Raw genomic sequence first — 14170 nt, forward strand, 5'->3', positions numbered from 1 at the left:
ACCTAGAGTTGAGACTTTATTTTCAGAGCCAAAGGAGGCTTCTGAAGAGTTAAGCAGCAAGCCAGCATGATCAGATGTGAAGCTTTGCAAATTTTGAAAGACTGAGCATGTTGGCTGTGGTATAGAAGACAGATTATCAGGAAGCTGTTTAGGAGTCTGTCGTCGTCATCCAGGTGACACGTGTTGGTGGAGGTGACAGTGGTAATGGAGAGAGGACGACAAAGTCACAGGTATTTGGAGAACAAAGTTGGCAGAGTTTGGTGATAAACTGGACACGGACGAAGGGAGAAAGGAGAGGAAGGTGTCAAGGACAAAGTCCCCATTTCTGGCTCGAACATCCAGACAGAGGATGATGCTGTGTTCTGAGATGGGGAATCCACGAGGAAGACCAGTTCGGGAAGAGAAAAAAGACTTTGGTTTTGATCAAGTTGAATTTGAGAAACCAATGAGATGTCCTGGTGACGGTGGTGAGTAGACACTCAGTTCACTTCAGTCGCTCAGTCGTGTCCGACTCTTTGCGACACCATGGACTGCAGCACGCCAGGCCTCCCTATCCATCACCAATTCCCAGAGTTTACTCAAACTCATGTCCATTGAGTTGGTGATGCCATCCAGCCATCTCATCCTCTGTTGTCCCCTTCTCCTCCCACCTTCAATCTTTCCCAGCAAGGAAATGTCAAGGTAGACATTGCCTTGACACAAATGCAGGCCTAGAGCACACAGGGGACATCTGAGCTGGAATGCCAGCTGGTGTAGAGAAGATCCTTGGGGCTGTGGGTTGGGAAGCGCCCTGGGTAAAGAGAAGTCTCAGGACCCAGCTCTGCAGCCCTCTGAGGATAAAGCTCAGATAACAGAAGATCAGTAGGCCAAGGAGTCAGAGAAGGAGCAGGCAAAGGGAAAACCAGGAGAGTGGCATATCCCAAAAGCCAGCAAGCAGGAGGAGGGATCGAGAGGACCAAAAGCTGCTAGAGACAGATGAACGGGCCCTGGAAGCTGACCCCTGGATTTGCAACCCACACACCAACTGTGGCCTCCTCCAGAGCTTTTTGCAGAGGGTGATGGAGGCAGAATTCAGCACAAATACTTTCTGGAAGTTTAGCTCAGAAACAGAGAGAAATAAGCCAGGGGCTAGAAAGAGATATGGTGTCAAGAAAGAGTTGTTTTGTTTTGTTTTAGATGGGGAAGACTTGACAATGTTTCAAACCTGCTGGGAAGGGTGCAGTTAAAAGGTAGAGGTTGAACACACAGGAGAGAGAAGGGGGAAATCAGTAGTGGAAGGCTCTGAGGGGGATAGTTCTACAGGGGCAAGGAGATGGCAGTGCCGGTGTGGGAAGGCTGGAAGGTTTGGAAGATGGGGGTCTCAGATCTGTGCCCCTGACTCACTGTGGGGTTTGACCCACTCATGTCTCTGAGCGCCTTCACTGCGTGTCAGGAGCCTGGGTGACCACGGCTGGCTGCAGCCTCTACCCAGTCCCATTACTCTGCCTTTCTCTCTGCCCCAACTCTGTCAGTCTCTCCGGCCCTCTGCCTCACCCATCTCTCATTCAGTTTCTCTCTTTTGCCCTTCCGTGTTTCTCGGACTCTGTCCTTTCTCTGCCCTACTTTTTGTCGCCGTGTCTTTCTCTGTTCCCAGCCTCTAGCTCTATGCGTGTGTATCACTGTTTTCCTGTTTTTCTGTCTCTGGGCATCAGGCTCGTCTTGGCCATGTCTGGCACTGATTTGTCCTCATCTCCTAGAACCTAGGTCCTCGCTACTCAAAGGGTAGCCATGTATCAACAACATCAGCCTCAACAGGGAGCTTGCTAAAAATGCAGACTCTCAAGCCCCTCCCAGACATAGAAATCAGAATCTGGCTTGCAACAGATCCCCCAGGTAATTCACACACATGTTAAACTCTTCAGAAGCATTGCCTTCAACTTTCCTCTAAAACATCAAAACCAAAACCTAAATCAAAGAAGGAGCTGGATCCTCCCATATCTCCTGCATCACCTGGGTGATGCTGAGGCATTCTGCTCCCCTTCATCTCTTCTCAAGCCACTCCTGGTGCTCTAGGCAGTTAAAGGAGGGAACTTAATAGGGGCTCCAGGTGGTTCTGAGCTGCCACATCTACAGAATTACCCATAGGAGCAAATTCTGAGGCTGATAGGCTGGTGTGTCCAGGTGCAATTCCAGTGCGTCCTTACCCTGGTCTGTCTCACTCTGTCCTTTCAAGACTAACAATGTGTTTTTGAGATGGAGATAAGGTATGGGTTTCAAGGTGGAGAGTGGTTACCTGCTCGCAGACTTGGAAGCAGCCCACCTGAGGCTGGAGACCGTTAGGATGGATGGGAAGTCACACTTTGTGATTTTCAGAATTAGGGGGTGCTGAAGTGAGGAGTCAGGTCAAGATTGCAGACCCTACTCCCAGGTTTAGGCAACAACAGCATGGGATGTGTATACAGCTGTCATCTGGCTATGGTGTCATTTGGAAAATGTTAGCTCCTTCCTCTACAGGGTCCCAGAATCTCTCAGACTAACACATTTCTGTCCACCTTACCCAATGCCAGCTCTGGTATGTTTCAGACTGATTCTCCCGGGAAAGCATTTGTCTTCCATTTCAATATTTTGGGTGATGGGATTGTGCATGCTGAATTTGCTGTTGTTTTTTAAGTAGGTTTCCCCCCAGCCCCTTCCCTGGTTTGTTTGGTTTGGTTCAGAAGGACAGAGAGAATTAAAAGGGTCAGCTTCCTGGGCCCTGATTCAAGTCCCTGACACAGGGCCAGGAATCCAGGTGCGAGCTTTTTTTGCTCCTGACTCCTCCAGCTGTGGTCCAGATTAGATTGAAACAGACAACAGGTGGAAAGCCTGGTGAAGCGTGGTAAGAAAGGAGAAAAACCACCAGAGAGAACAGATTCCATTTTGAAGGATTAGATGGATTTATTGCAATGGGGCTGGAGTGCTGCCTGGCTAGTAAAAGTGAGCCGGAACAAAAGCCTTGTTACAGGGGAGTAGGGAAGATCTGGAGATTAGGTGCCCCAGGGGTTGCTGAGACCAGCATGCCTGAGCTGGGTGCACCTGCTTTGGTGTGGCGTCCCTCCTGGCTCTCCCGAGGGAAAGAGCCGACACAGGGTGAGGAATAAACAGGTTTTGTCTGAAGCCTCGCTTGGCTTCAGCATCAAATAGACCATGGATCAGCAGCCCTGATGGGGGAGGGTGGAAAGGTTGCTCAACATGGATCCACACCTGTCTCTCCTACCTCTAGCCTACAACGTTGGTGGTGAGAAGAAGGAGAGACCTGGCCAGTGGCTGAAGAAGGTGGCTTGGGTCCTACCCTAGAGCCTTCCAGAACTTAAGTAGGAAATTGCGAAACAGGGCTACATTTTGAAAGAGAAAGTATGTGAAATATGGTTCCTCCCTCGCCTGTTTGCTCTCCCGGAGCTTGGTGCAGGCTGGTGGGTGAGATGGATTCCTGGCTGGACTCAGTCCTGTGCAGGGAAGAGGGCAGAGCCAAGCCCACAAGGGCGCCTCAAGCCGGGCCACAGCAGCTGCCAGCCTTTGGTTATTGATTATTGTTATTGGGAGGCACTTTTTCCATCTGCGGAGCATCAGCCTGGCCCATGGAGAAGGCCGGCTCCTTCCTCTGGCTGAGTTTCATCTCCTGAAAGGGCTGGCTTCTGAGGGCTCCCTCTGCAACCCAATATGTACCATGGGCTGCTGATTAAATACTTGGAATGTCTTCAGGTTGATCCAGGCCCGTCCATAAAAATGGGAGGCATTTTGGCAGTTCCAAGGCCCCTGGCACCCCATCTTGGCACTGGCCCTGCTGTCTTCTTCTAGGAGCTGGGGTGGGCCTCCAGCCAGCATGCTTCCCTGGGAAACATCGAAGTGAGTTAAAGTCAACAATGAGTTCATCTCCAAAAGGAATAAGCCGGCAGCCTTCAGGGCAGGGGAACAGGAGGAGGGGGAACAGGGATTCAGGGGCAGTGGAGGGGGTTAAGTGATGCTGGAACAGCCAGACCAGATCCAAGCCTGTCAAACAAGCTGGCAGCTCAAGGAACAAAGCAAAGTGCTTTCCCAGGCCAGCCCTGGATGGCTCCCTTGGCAATGGCGCTGACAATGAGGGTGTCACAATCTCAGGAATCATGAGAAGAGTCCTCTCAAGGCAGCTGGAGCAAGACACTGACTTTGAAGGAGGCTGGGGCAGTTGAGACGGTGGCCCCAAGAGCTCTGGCTCTGCTGGCCCCAGGACTGCCAGGAGGGCACGTGCAGATGCCCATGTAGGTTGTCGAATCCACTGTCTCATCTCGGAGGATTCCAAGGGGGAGGACTCAGGTGTCAAGGCCCCGTGAAGAGCAGGCTCATGATTGTGGAACTCAGCATTGTCACCTGAACATCTCTATCGTTAGAGTCATCTTTTAGGGCTTTACATTTGGATAAAGTTTCTGGTTTGGGCCAGCGTCCCTCTTCTGTGCTCTTCACCGCCTGGGGCATGAGGAAACCACATTCTGTAGGGCACGGACTGCTCTCCACTCATTCGATCTGATGCGCCATGGGGCTGGGGCGTCGAAGGCAGAGTAAAGTCCAAAGTAAGCCTTACTCTGGGACAGGCCTGAAGCTGGAACCACCTGACTTTGGCCACCAAGTGGAATCCTGGCCTCTCGGGCCACCTCCCAAGGGCCGAGCTCCACAGAGAAGGAGGGGAGCAGACAGAAAAGCCTCACGGTGGCCCATCAGCTGCTTGTGCCAGTTGAGATTCACAGAAAACCCATCTGGTTCAGACTTGGGATCTGCCCCAGGGGCTGGGAGACTAACAGCAACTGCCTTCAATGTATACTTGGCCTGTCTCCCAAGGGCAGAACCACTGCTGAAGACTGTTTGATTTCTCTCCTGCCTCATATCCATTCTCACAAGGTATTTTGTTGTATGAGGTATTTGCCGACCATGCATATTTACAATTCTTTTCCTGCCCCCAAACCAACAAAATATCCACAGACATTGCGTCTCAGTTTCTCACAAACACATTCTCTTTGCATTCCCATGGTTTCCCCCTCCCTAATTCCCTCGTTTTCTAAAAATCCTTCTTCCCTCTTTTGGTCCTTCTGATTCCTCTCCATTGATCAACTGTGACATCCCTGTTCCCCCCACAGCTCTTGCAGCCCCCTCCCAACCACTTCCTGCGTCTTGCTTTCCCTTCCATGTGCTGCCCCACATTCTTCACACCCAGCCCTTGCTCAGCCCATATGTCCCCTGTATTTTCCACCAATTGCATGCGTCTTTTGTTATTGCATGCTAGATGTTTGTCGAAAGAATGAAAAAAAAAAGTGAACGAACGGAAAGGTCTCATTTGAATGTCTTTAATCTCATGATATTCCTGGAGATGGTAGTTATCAATAGGGCTTTCTCCTTTTTCCTTCCGGGAGGAAAAATAAGACCAGCATCAAAGTCCATTAGGGCACTGGACCAGAGCAACCAGACCTTGATCTCTTTGTCATTGGCCACCACTGGTGTGACAACCCAGTTTTCCAGAGTCACCTCCCTTCACTCCCCTCCCCCCTCCCATCTTCTCTTCTACCCAGAACTATTCAGTGCTACCTAGTTCAAATGAATTTTCCAAAATGTAAGTGCCTTTGTCCGTGCTGTTCCCTCCCCCTAAAATGTGATCCCTGTGCTGTCCTCTGTGGGTCTACTCATATGTCATCTTTAGATTTAATTTGCATGTGAAGGTGCTCCCCATCCTCTGTGTTTCCTATGGACTATCTATAAACCTTTATGACATCTAAGTGTCCCCAGCCCAGTGTCAGCTCTGAGAGCAGAGATTGTGGGATTCGTTCTTGCATTTCCCAAGTCTCACAAAGCTGTGGGTACAGTTGGAGACATACTCAAAATAACAATGGCTAACATTTATATAGCACATAGACTATCTTAAGTCCTTTGCTTGCATTGCCTTACTTCATCCTCAGCACAGCCCTGTGGCTTGGGTACCTTTATTATGCCCATTTTACAGATGAGAAAACTGAGCATGAAGAGGTCAAGGGAAGTGAGCAGGGCACACAGCTAATAGTGGAGCCAAGACTTGAACTCAAGGAGTTTGGCTGCACTGCCGCTGAGCCGTATGAAAACTCACATTTTGCATTTTTGCGCTCACATTTGCACTTCTCCCCACCCAGCCTGTTCAGGTCTCACTTGTTTATCGAGGAGGGGGATCCAGGGCACAGATCCTATGTGCCCACAAGCAATACCACAGGATCCTCACAGGCATCCACCAGGCCCTGCCTCTCCTGGCCACACCCTCATCAGTCATTGCTGTGAAGCTGCTCAGGGCAGCCTTAAACCGCATGACTGCCAGCATGTGCACCAGCCTTGGGCCCCAGGGGGCTTCCTCAGAATGCTCCTGAAACTGCCCACCCTAGCTGCAGACCTTGAAGACCCCAGAGTTCCTAAATCTCGCTGGACAAAGCAGAGATTCTCTCTTCTCTACCTGTGTGGTAGTTGCCTCAAGATGGCTGAAACCAATCTCATAAAGACTCTGGAAAAAGGGGCTCTTCAGATTTGTGCCTGAAGCTGCTTCTCCTTTAGGCTGACAGAAACAGGCCAGCATCGCTCTTCCCAGACTCTGGTTTCACCTCCGTGCAGGCTCCCTCTGCCCCCTCCCCTTGAAATATAAACCTCTGCAGAGAGCCCCCTGCTGGCCCACTAAAGCATCAGCTACACTCAGATGTGTAGGGAACCCCATCGTTTGAATTCCCAGGGCAGAAAAAAAATAACTATCTCCATGTTGAGACAGGCAACTTTCACTCTCGGAGGGTAATGGAAACTAACAGTCAGCTCTAGTCAGTTGCATGCATGTTCAATGCACAGAACACACACCAGAGACCAGGACAGAGTCGTGGCAAGCTTTTTCTGTAAAGACCCAGGTAGTAAATATTTTAGGTTTGCAGGACGGCTCTTCATCTCTGCTGATGTAGAGCAAAATCAGTTGTAGACCGTTAAAAAAATTTTTTTTTTGCCATACCGTGTAGCACCCAAGTTCCCCGACCAGGGATCAAACCTGCAGCCCCCTGCAGTGGAAGCACAGAATCCCAACCACTGGACCACCAGGAAAGTCCCCAGACCATTTTTTAAACAAACGGGGTGGCTGTGTTCCAATAAAACCTTATTAATGAACTCTGAAATTTGCATTTCTTAACAGCTTCACGTGTCACAACATATTATTTTTTATGTTTTTTTTGATCACTGCAAAATATGAAGACCATTTTTAGCTTGTGAGCCCTATAAAAACAGGCACCTGGTGGATTTGACAGGAGATCCCTGCCCTCAGAAATAAGCTACTTGGTTTATGCCTAGTGCACTGGGAGGCGAGGGACACAGTAGAAATCTGAGTCCCCAGGTGCTGGGCACAGTAGCCAGGCATCTGGGGGATTTGTCCATCCCTGGCTGGAAGTGCAACTTAGAGTTCTAAATTCTCTCTAATAGACATGGAAAGCATCTAGAAGATTCCTCCAACCTTGATACAGTGAGTTGGAAGGATCGATTTTTCCTGAAATGAGGAAGTTGGCAGATCTGTCTTTTTCTAATCAAGGTTCTAAAAAATTACATAAATCAAGGTTTTGACCACTTCTTGCTTCGCTGCTTGAGAAAGTATTTGTCCTAACTTTCTTCCATATCTTAGTCTGTGTCTCTCCTTTGGAAGTCAGATTTTGTTCCCAGTCTAGACTAGACTAGACAAAGGAGCAAGAGGGATGCAGGAGGCCAAGGAAAACCTCAGTGTCTTGCTGAGCAGAAGCTTCCCCCAGGGCAAGGCTGACCTGACAGACAGAGGTTCCCCTGACACATCAGCTTCAGAAGTAGAGTTCAGATGCTTCAACCTGACATTATTCTTCTGGAAACAATCTAAGGTACCTGGTTAACATTTTTAAAATGTGTTTTTCTAAGGAAAAGGAGGGAGGTGGGCAGGAGCGGGGGGAGAATTACACAAAGATTTAGTCTAACAGCTTAAAAATCAAAAGGATCATTGGACAGATAGATATCAAGTGTAATAGGAAACACACTGATCCTGGGGAGATGACTTAATATGGGCTCTCCAGCCTCCTTGGAGCTTAAACAATTATCTGCGATTTGGAATTATCCTTCAGATTCCCACATCAGTGTGTGTTCTGGATCCACTTCTCAGGAGGCAGCCAGCAATCTTGAGTTATCTAAACCCGGCTGCAAACTAGAGGCCATTAATAGCATCTCAAAAAATTGCTTCTCGGATTTTCTTCAGTGGAATATGCTGAGGACCACAGGGACTCACTGATAGGAAGGAGCAAAATGCTGCTAGTTATTTTTCCAAAGCTTAATCTAGGGATCTTTTTGAAGAGCTCCTTACCGAGTAATGAGATGAATGCCAAGAACAATATAGACTCTCTTTTTCCCACTTAGAAGTGGTGACCAGATACATCATCCATGAAGAGAATTTTCTTGAGATTCCTGGGGTGAATCTCTCAGCTTTTAATAGCTTTCCATAGCCACCCAGCTCATCAGCTGGCTATATGCTTGTCTAAAATCTCCCTGGAACTCGAGACTGAAAGTGGGGTTAGGGGGCAGTTTGGTCCATAAAGCTCCAGTTGAACACACTTTATTTTTCTTATATTCCCTTGTAAACTGTTGAGGGTGTCTGAAGACTCTCTCTTTTTGCTTTCAGCAAATGTAACAAAACCCTAAACATTTATTTAGAGTGCTTCTCTGTTCTTCCAGGGCCCCAGAGCCTCTGCGTGGGGTGGGGAGCTGGTAACTCTTTCAGAGTGAGGAGCAGCCACTTCAAGAGCCCAACTCTTGGCCCCACCTAGCAGGAGTCACTTCATCAGGACTTGCCAGAGAAACACGGGAGGCTGAGTAGAGAAGCCTCTGCTCTTAGTTCAGCTGGGAAGCCTACACCAACAAGCTGGCACTAATTAAGAGCTAATGGCCTTAAAATGGAGCATTGCCAAAGGATACCGACCCTCTGGCTGCAGCATAAATATCAAGGCATTTGGGGCAGAGCCAAGACATATATTTTCAGAGTGCAGGAGACATTGCTGCAGCCTTTCTCACCCTGCTCTGCTGAGAAAAAAGACCGGATTTAAGATAGGTGGGAAAGGAACTAGGTCTTACTTGGACTGGTCTTATCAGTTCGGGTCAGTTCATCAGAAAACCCCAGGGGGACTTTGGGGAAAGACTTTGCTTTTCAGATCTCAAATTTTTATGTACAGAGGGATCATTACAGAAGTTTTTTAAGATATATGTTTCCTGGACCCCACCTCCAGAGAGTCTGGTTTCAGTAGTTCTTGGGTGAAACTCAAGAGTCTGCGTATTTTAGAGTTGCCATATGATTCAGCAATTCCACTCCTGGGCTTCTATCTGGAGAAAACTATCATTCAAGAAGATATTTGTACTTCTATGTTCATAGCACCACTATTCACAATAGCCAAGACATGAAAACAACTTAAATGTCCATCAGCAAGTGAATGGATAAAAGAAATGTGGTATATATATATATATATATATATATATATATATATACACACACACACACACACACACACACAATGGAATATTACTGAGCCTTAAAAAGAATGAAATAATGGCATTTGCAGCAACATGGAGGGGCCTAGAGAAGTGAAGTAAATCAGAAAGAGAAAGACAAATACCATATGATATCAGTTATATGTGGAATCTGAAATATGACACAAATGAACTTACATATGAAACAGAAACGGACTCACAGACATAGAGAACAGATGTGTTGTTACCAAGGGGTTGGTGGGGGGAGGAGTGGGAGTTTGGGGTGAGCAGATGCAGACTATGACATGTAGGATGGATAAACAACAAGGCCCCACGGTACAGCACAGGGAACTATATTCAATATCCTGTGAAAAGCCGTAATGGGCTTCCAGGCGGCTTGGTGGTAGAGAATCCGCATCCCAGTGCAGGAGACTCAGGTTCCATCCCAAGGTCAGGAGGATCCCCTGGAGGAGGAAATGGCAACCCCTCCAGCATTCTTGCCTGGATAATCCCATGGACAGAGGAGCCTGGTGGGCTGTAGTCCATGGGGTCCCAAAGAGTCAGACATGCCTGAGCGACTGGCATATGCACACATGATAAACTATAATGGAAAAGAATATTTAAAAAGAATGTATGTGTGTGTGTGTGTGTGTGTGTGTATAAGCAAATCAGTTTGCTGTAGAGCAAAAACTAACACAACATTGTAAATCAACTGTACTTCAATTTAAAAAAAAGAGTCTGGGGACTGCCCTGGTGGTCCAGTGGCCAAAACTCCATGCTCTCAGTGCAGGGGGACTAGGTTCGATACCTGATCAGGGAACTAGATCCAACATGCCAAAACTAAGAGTTTGCTTGCCTTAGCTAAAGATCCCTCATGCCACAACTAAGACCCAGCACAGCCAAATAAATAAGTAAATAAATAAAATTTTTAAAAGTCTGCATTTTTCATTGACTCCCCCAAGTGTTTCTGATGCTGGTGGTCCTCAGATCATGCTTTGAAAAAAACACCTCTTGAAAAAGCTGCTGCTACTTGTCCATTAGATCCCAATGAAAAGGTTTTTACAGAATGAAGAAGGAAGTGAGGTCGAGATTCTCTGCTTCCGTGCTGTGTATAGCACAGGGAGCTAAGATCAGTGCTCTTTGATGACCGAGAGGGGGTGGTATGGGGGGAAGGCTCAAGAGGGAGGGGGATTTGTATACGTATGCTGATCCATGTTGTTGTACAGCAGAAAGTAACACAAAATTGTAAAGCAATTAAACTCCAATAAAAAAAATTAAATGACAACAACCAAAAAAGATTCTCTGCTTCCCATGAAAACACTAGTCCATTTTTTCCTGTCAGCACTTGGCACAAAGCTTGATTTTGAACCACCTTCCTACTCTATTCCTGTTGGGATCTTCCCATTCACACAAACCTGTGCTTATTCAGAGCAAGACTCCAGGGAGTGAAGTGCTAACTCTGGGTCCGGAGGGAAAGAGAAAGCTTCTATCTACATGGCATGTGCTGGGTATACAATGCTTTCATGTATTATAATTCATATGATCACACTGCAGTCTTGCTGGGTGGTTAAATGAACATGTCAGTTTTAAAGCTGAGAAATTATAGGCCTGGAGGTATGCCTTGCCTCTTCTGGTCACCATGACATCAGGAAGGGTGTATGTGAAAAATGTATTACACATGCATTGAGCAAAGCAGGCACACCAAACCCATAACTTTAGCCTGACCTTCCTTGATGAGGCTTTTATCTGCTGGTAGAACTGCAGTCCAGTTGTCAGGATCAGCAAATACTGCTGTAAAAGAATTGATGGATCACATGATAAAAATAGATGGAAAGTTCATATGTTAAACGCAAGCAGAGTATGAGAACAGGAGAGAAACAACCCACCATATCATCTGGGAAAATGAAACTCCTTGGCAAGACTTCACAACAGCCTGATTCAAAATTTCATAATGAAATTATGTCTCTGATCAAAGCCTGAATGAGCTCATGGGCTGATTTTTGCCATTCGTGTTTATTCTGGTTTGAACCAAATTGAGGCATCAGAAACACATTATCCTAGTCTCGTCTCCGGAAGTGGGCTCTTGCCTCTCTGTTTGAGGGACCAAAGGGACAGGGTGAGGCAGATGGGGACACCTTTGGGTCTTCACTGGGTGTCAAGTTGCTTCTGACCAGCTTTGAGAGACTTTCCTCAAACACCATGGCAGAGGTAGGAATGTTCTAGCAAAGTTGTGTTTAAACTCATGATGCTTGCCCTGGGGGCAATAAAAGTGAGTCTCAAGGGAGGAGGTATTTCCCACTCTTGTCTAGGACATGGCCTGGCTTTCCTCTAGAAAAAATAGTTTGGGGTTTATTTGTTTCAGACTCAGAGAAATAAGAACTCAATCATCCATCCCACAATGAGAGAACCTTGCTTTATACCAAGTTGTTTGTTTTTACAGAATGAGCTACCCCACAGCCCAGGATCCACTTTCTTCCTGCCTAACCACCTCTTCACAGGTAATCCTCCTGTAAAGGCAGAGTGATGGACACTTCCAGACAACTTGTGGTGCCAAAAAAAGAGGGAGGCTTCTTGGTCACTGCACAGACATCGAGAGACTTTATTTTGACGAGTATGGGTCTTACTACCCTCATACCCCCTTAGGAATGAAGAGACATTTCCATCTGCTATTGACTAAATGTTTGTGTCCTCCTAAAACTCATGTCATTGAGATTCTAATCCCCAATGTGATGGTATTTGGAGGAAGAGGGGATGATTATGTCTAGATGAGGTCGTGAGGATGGAGCCCCCATGATGGAATTAGTGCCCTTGTAAGAAGAGAAAGATGGGGGTCCAGTGGCTAAGACGCCACACTCCCAGTGCAGGGGCCCCAGGTTTCATCCCTGGTCAGCGAACTGGATCCCACACGCCGCAACTAAGGGTTTGCAAGCCACAACTAAGAGTTCGCATGCAGCAGCTAAAGAATGAAGATCCTGCATGCCTCAATTAAGACTTCATGCAGTCAGATAAATAAATAATTTTTTTTTAAATAAAAAGAGAAAGACACCAGAGTCCTCCTCCTTTCCCCAGCATGTGAGGTCACAGTGAGAAGACAGCTGTCTATAAGCCAGGAAGAGAGTTCTCACTAGGAAGGCAACCATATTGGCACTCTGACCTTAGACTTCCCAGCTGCCAGAATTGTGAGAAATGAATGTTTGTGGTTTAAGTCACTCAGTCTATGGTATTTTGCTACAGCAGCCCCAGCTAAGATGCCATTTATTCATTCCTTACTTCAGTGAATATTTTTTTAGTCCTTGCTTTGTTTCAAATGCCTTTCGAAGTCTTGAAGACACAGTGGTGAACAAATTTTCAAGGTCCCTGCTCTCAAGATGCTTACATTCTCGTTTTGGGGAAGCAACTGATAAACTTGTAAATAAAATAATTTCAGCTAGTAATAAATGCCATGAAGTAAACAGAACAGAATGCCATACCAGAATAACTGCAGAAGAGTGAGAGATTGTGATTTAGACAGGTTAGACTGGAAACTTACCCTAGGAGGAAGAGTTGCTGGATAAAATACAGGATACCCAATCATTCGCCATCACCTCATGGCAAATAGATGGGGGAACAATGGAAACAGTGACAGACTTTATTTTCTTGGGCTCCAGAATCACTGCAGATGGTGACTGCAGCCATGAAATTAAAAGATGCTTTCTCCTTGGAAGAAAAGCTATGACAAACCCAGACAGCATATTACAAAGCAGAGACATTACTTTGCCGAAAAAGGTCTGTCTAGTCAAAGCTCTGGTTTTTCCAGTAGTCATGTATGGATGTGAGAGTTGGACCACAAAGAAAGCTAAACAGCTTCAATGCTTTTGAAGTGTGGTGTGGGAGAAGACTCTTGAGAGTCCCTTGGACTGCAAGGAGATCAAACCAATCAATCCGAAAGAAAGTTAATCCTGAATATTCATTGAGGGGACTGATGTTGAAGCTGAAGCTCCAATACTTTGGCCACCTGATGCAAAAAGCCAACTCATTGAAAAAGACCCTGATGCTGGGAAAGATTGAGGGCAGGAGGAGAAAGGGACAACAGAGGATGAGTTGGTTGGATGGCATCATTGACTCAATGAACACGAATTTGAGCAAGCTCTGGAAGATGGTGAAAGACAGGGAAGCCTGGCGTGCTGTAGTCCATGGGATCGCAAAGAGTCGGACATGACTGAGCAACTGAACAACAACAACCCTATCATATTTTTTAATTAAATCATGTTCATGATTTTAATTAAATCATGTAATGATTTTAAAAATTTAATTAATTTATTTATTTTTGGTTGCCCTGGGTCTTCATTCGGAGAAGGCAATGGCACCCCACTCCAGCACTCTTGCCTGGAAAATCCCAAGGACGGAGGAGCCTGGTGGGCCGCAGTCCATGGGGTTGCTAAGAGTCGGACAAGACTCAGCGACTTCACTTTCACTTTTCGCTTTCATGCATTGGAGAAGGAAATGTCAGCCCACTCCAGTGTTCTCGCCTGGAGAATCCCAGGTATGGGGGAGCCTGGTGGGCCGCCGTCTATGGGGTCGCACAGAGTCGGACATGACTGAAGTGACTTAGCAGCAGGGTCTTCATTGCTGCATGTGGGCTTTCCCTAGTAGCTGAGAGTGGGCTTCTCATTGCAGTGGCTTTTTTGGA

The 14170-nt window shown here is 46.9% G+C and overlaps 1 protein-coding gene across 1 annotated transcript in view; it reads right to left on the minus strand.

The window, feature by feature from the left end:
- CDCA8 (cell division cycle associated 8) overlaps window positions 1-14170 on the minus strand; it is a 176662-nt gene that overhangs the window by 92540 nt on the left and 69952 nt on the right. The window lies entirely within an intron of this gene.

The sequence above is a fragment of the Bubalus kerabau genome, chromosome 6 (assembly GCF_029407905.1).
Source record: "Bubalus kerabau isolate K-KA32 ecotype Philippines breed swamp buffalo chromosome 6, PCC_UOA_SB_1v2, whole genome shotgun sequence".
NCBI lineage: Eukaryota > Metazoa > Chordata > Mammalia > Artiodactyla > Bovidae > Bubalus > Bubalus kerabau.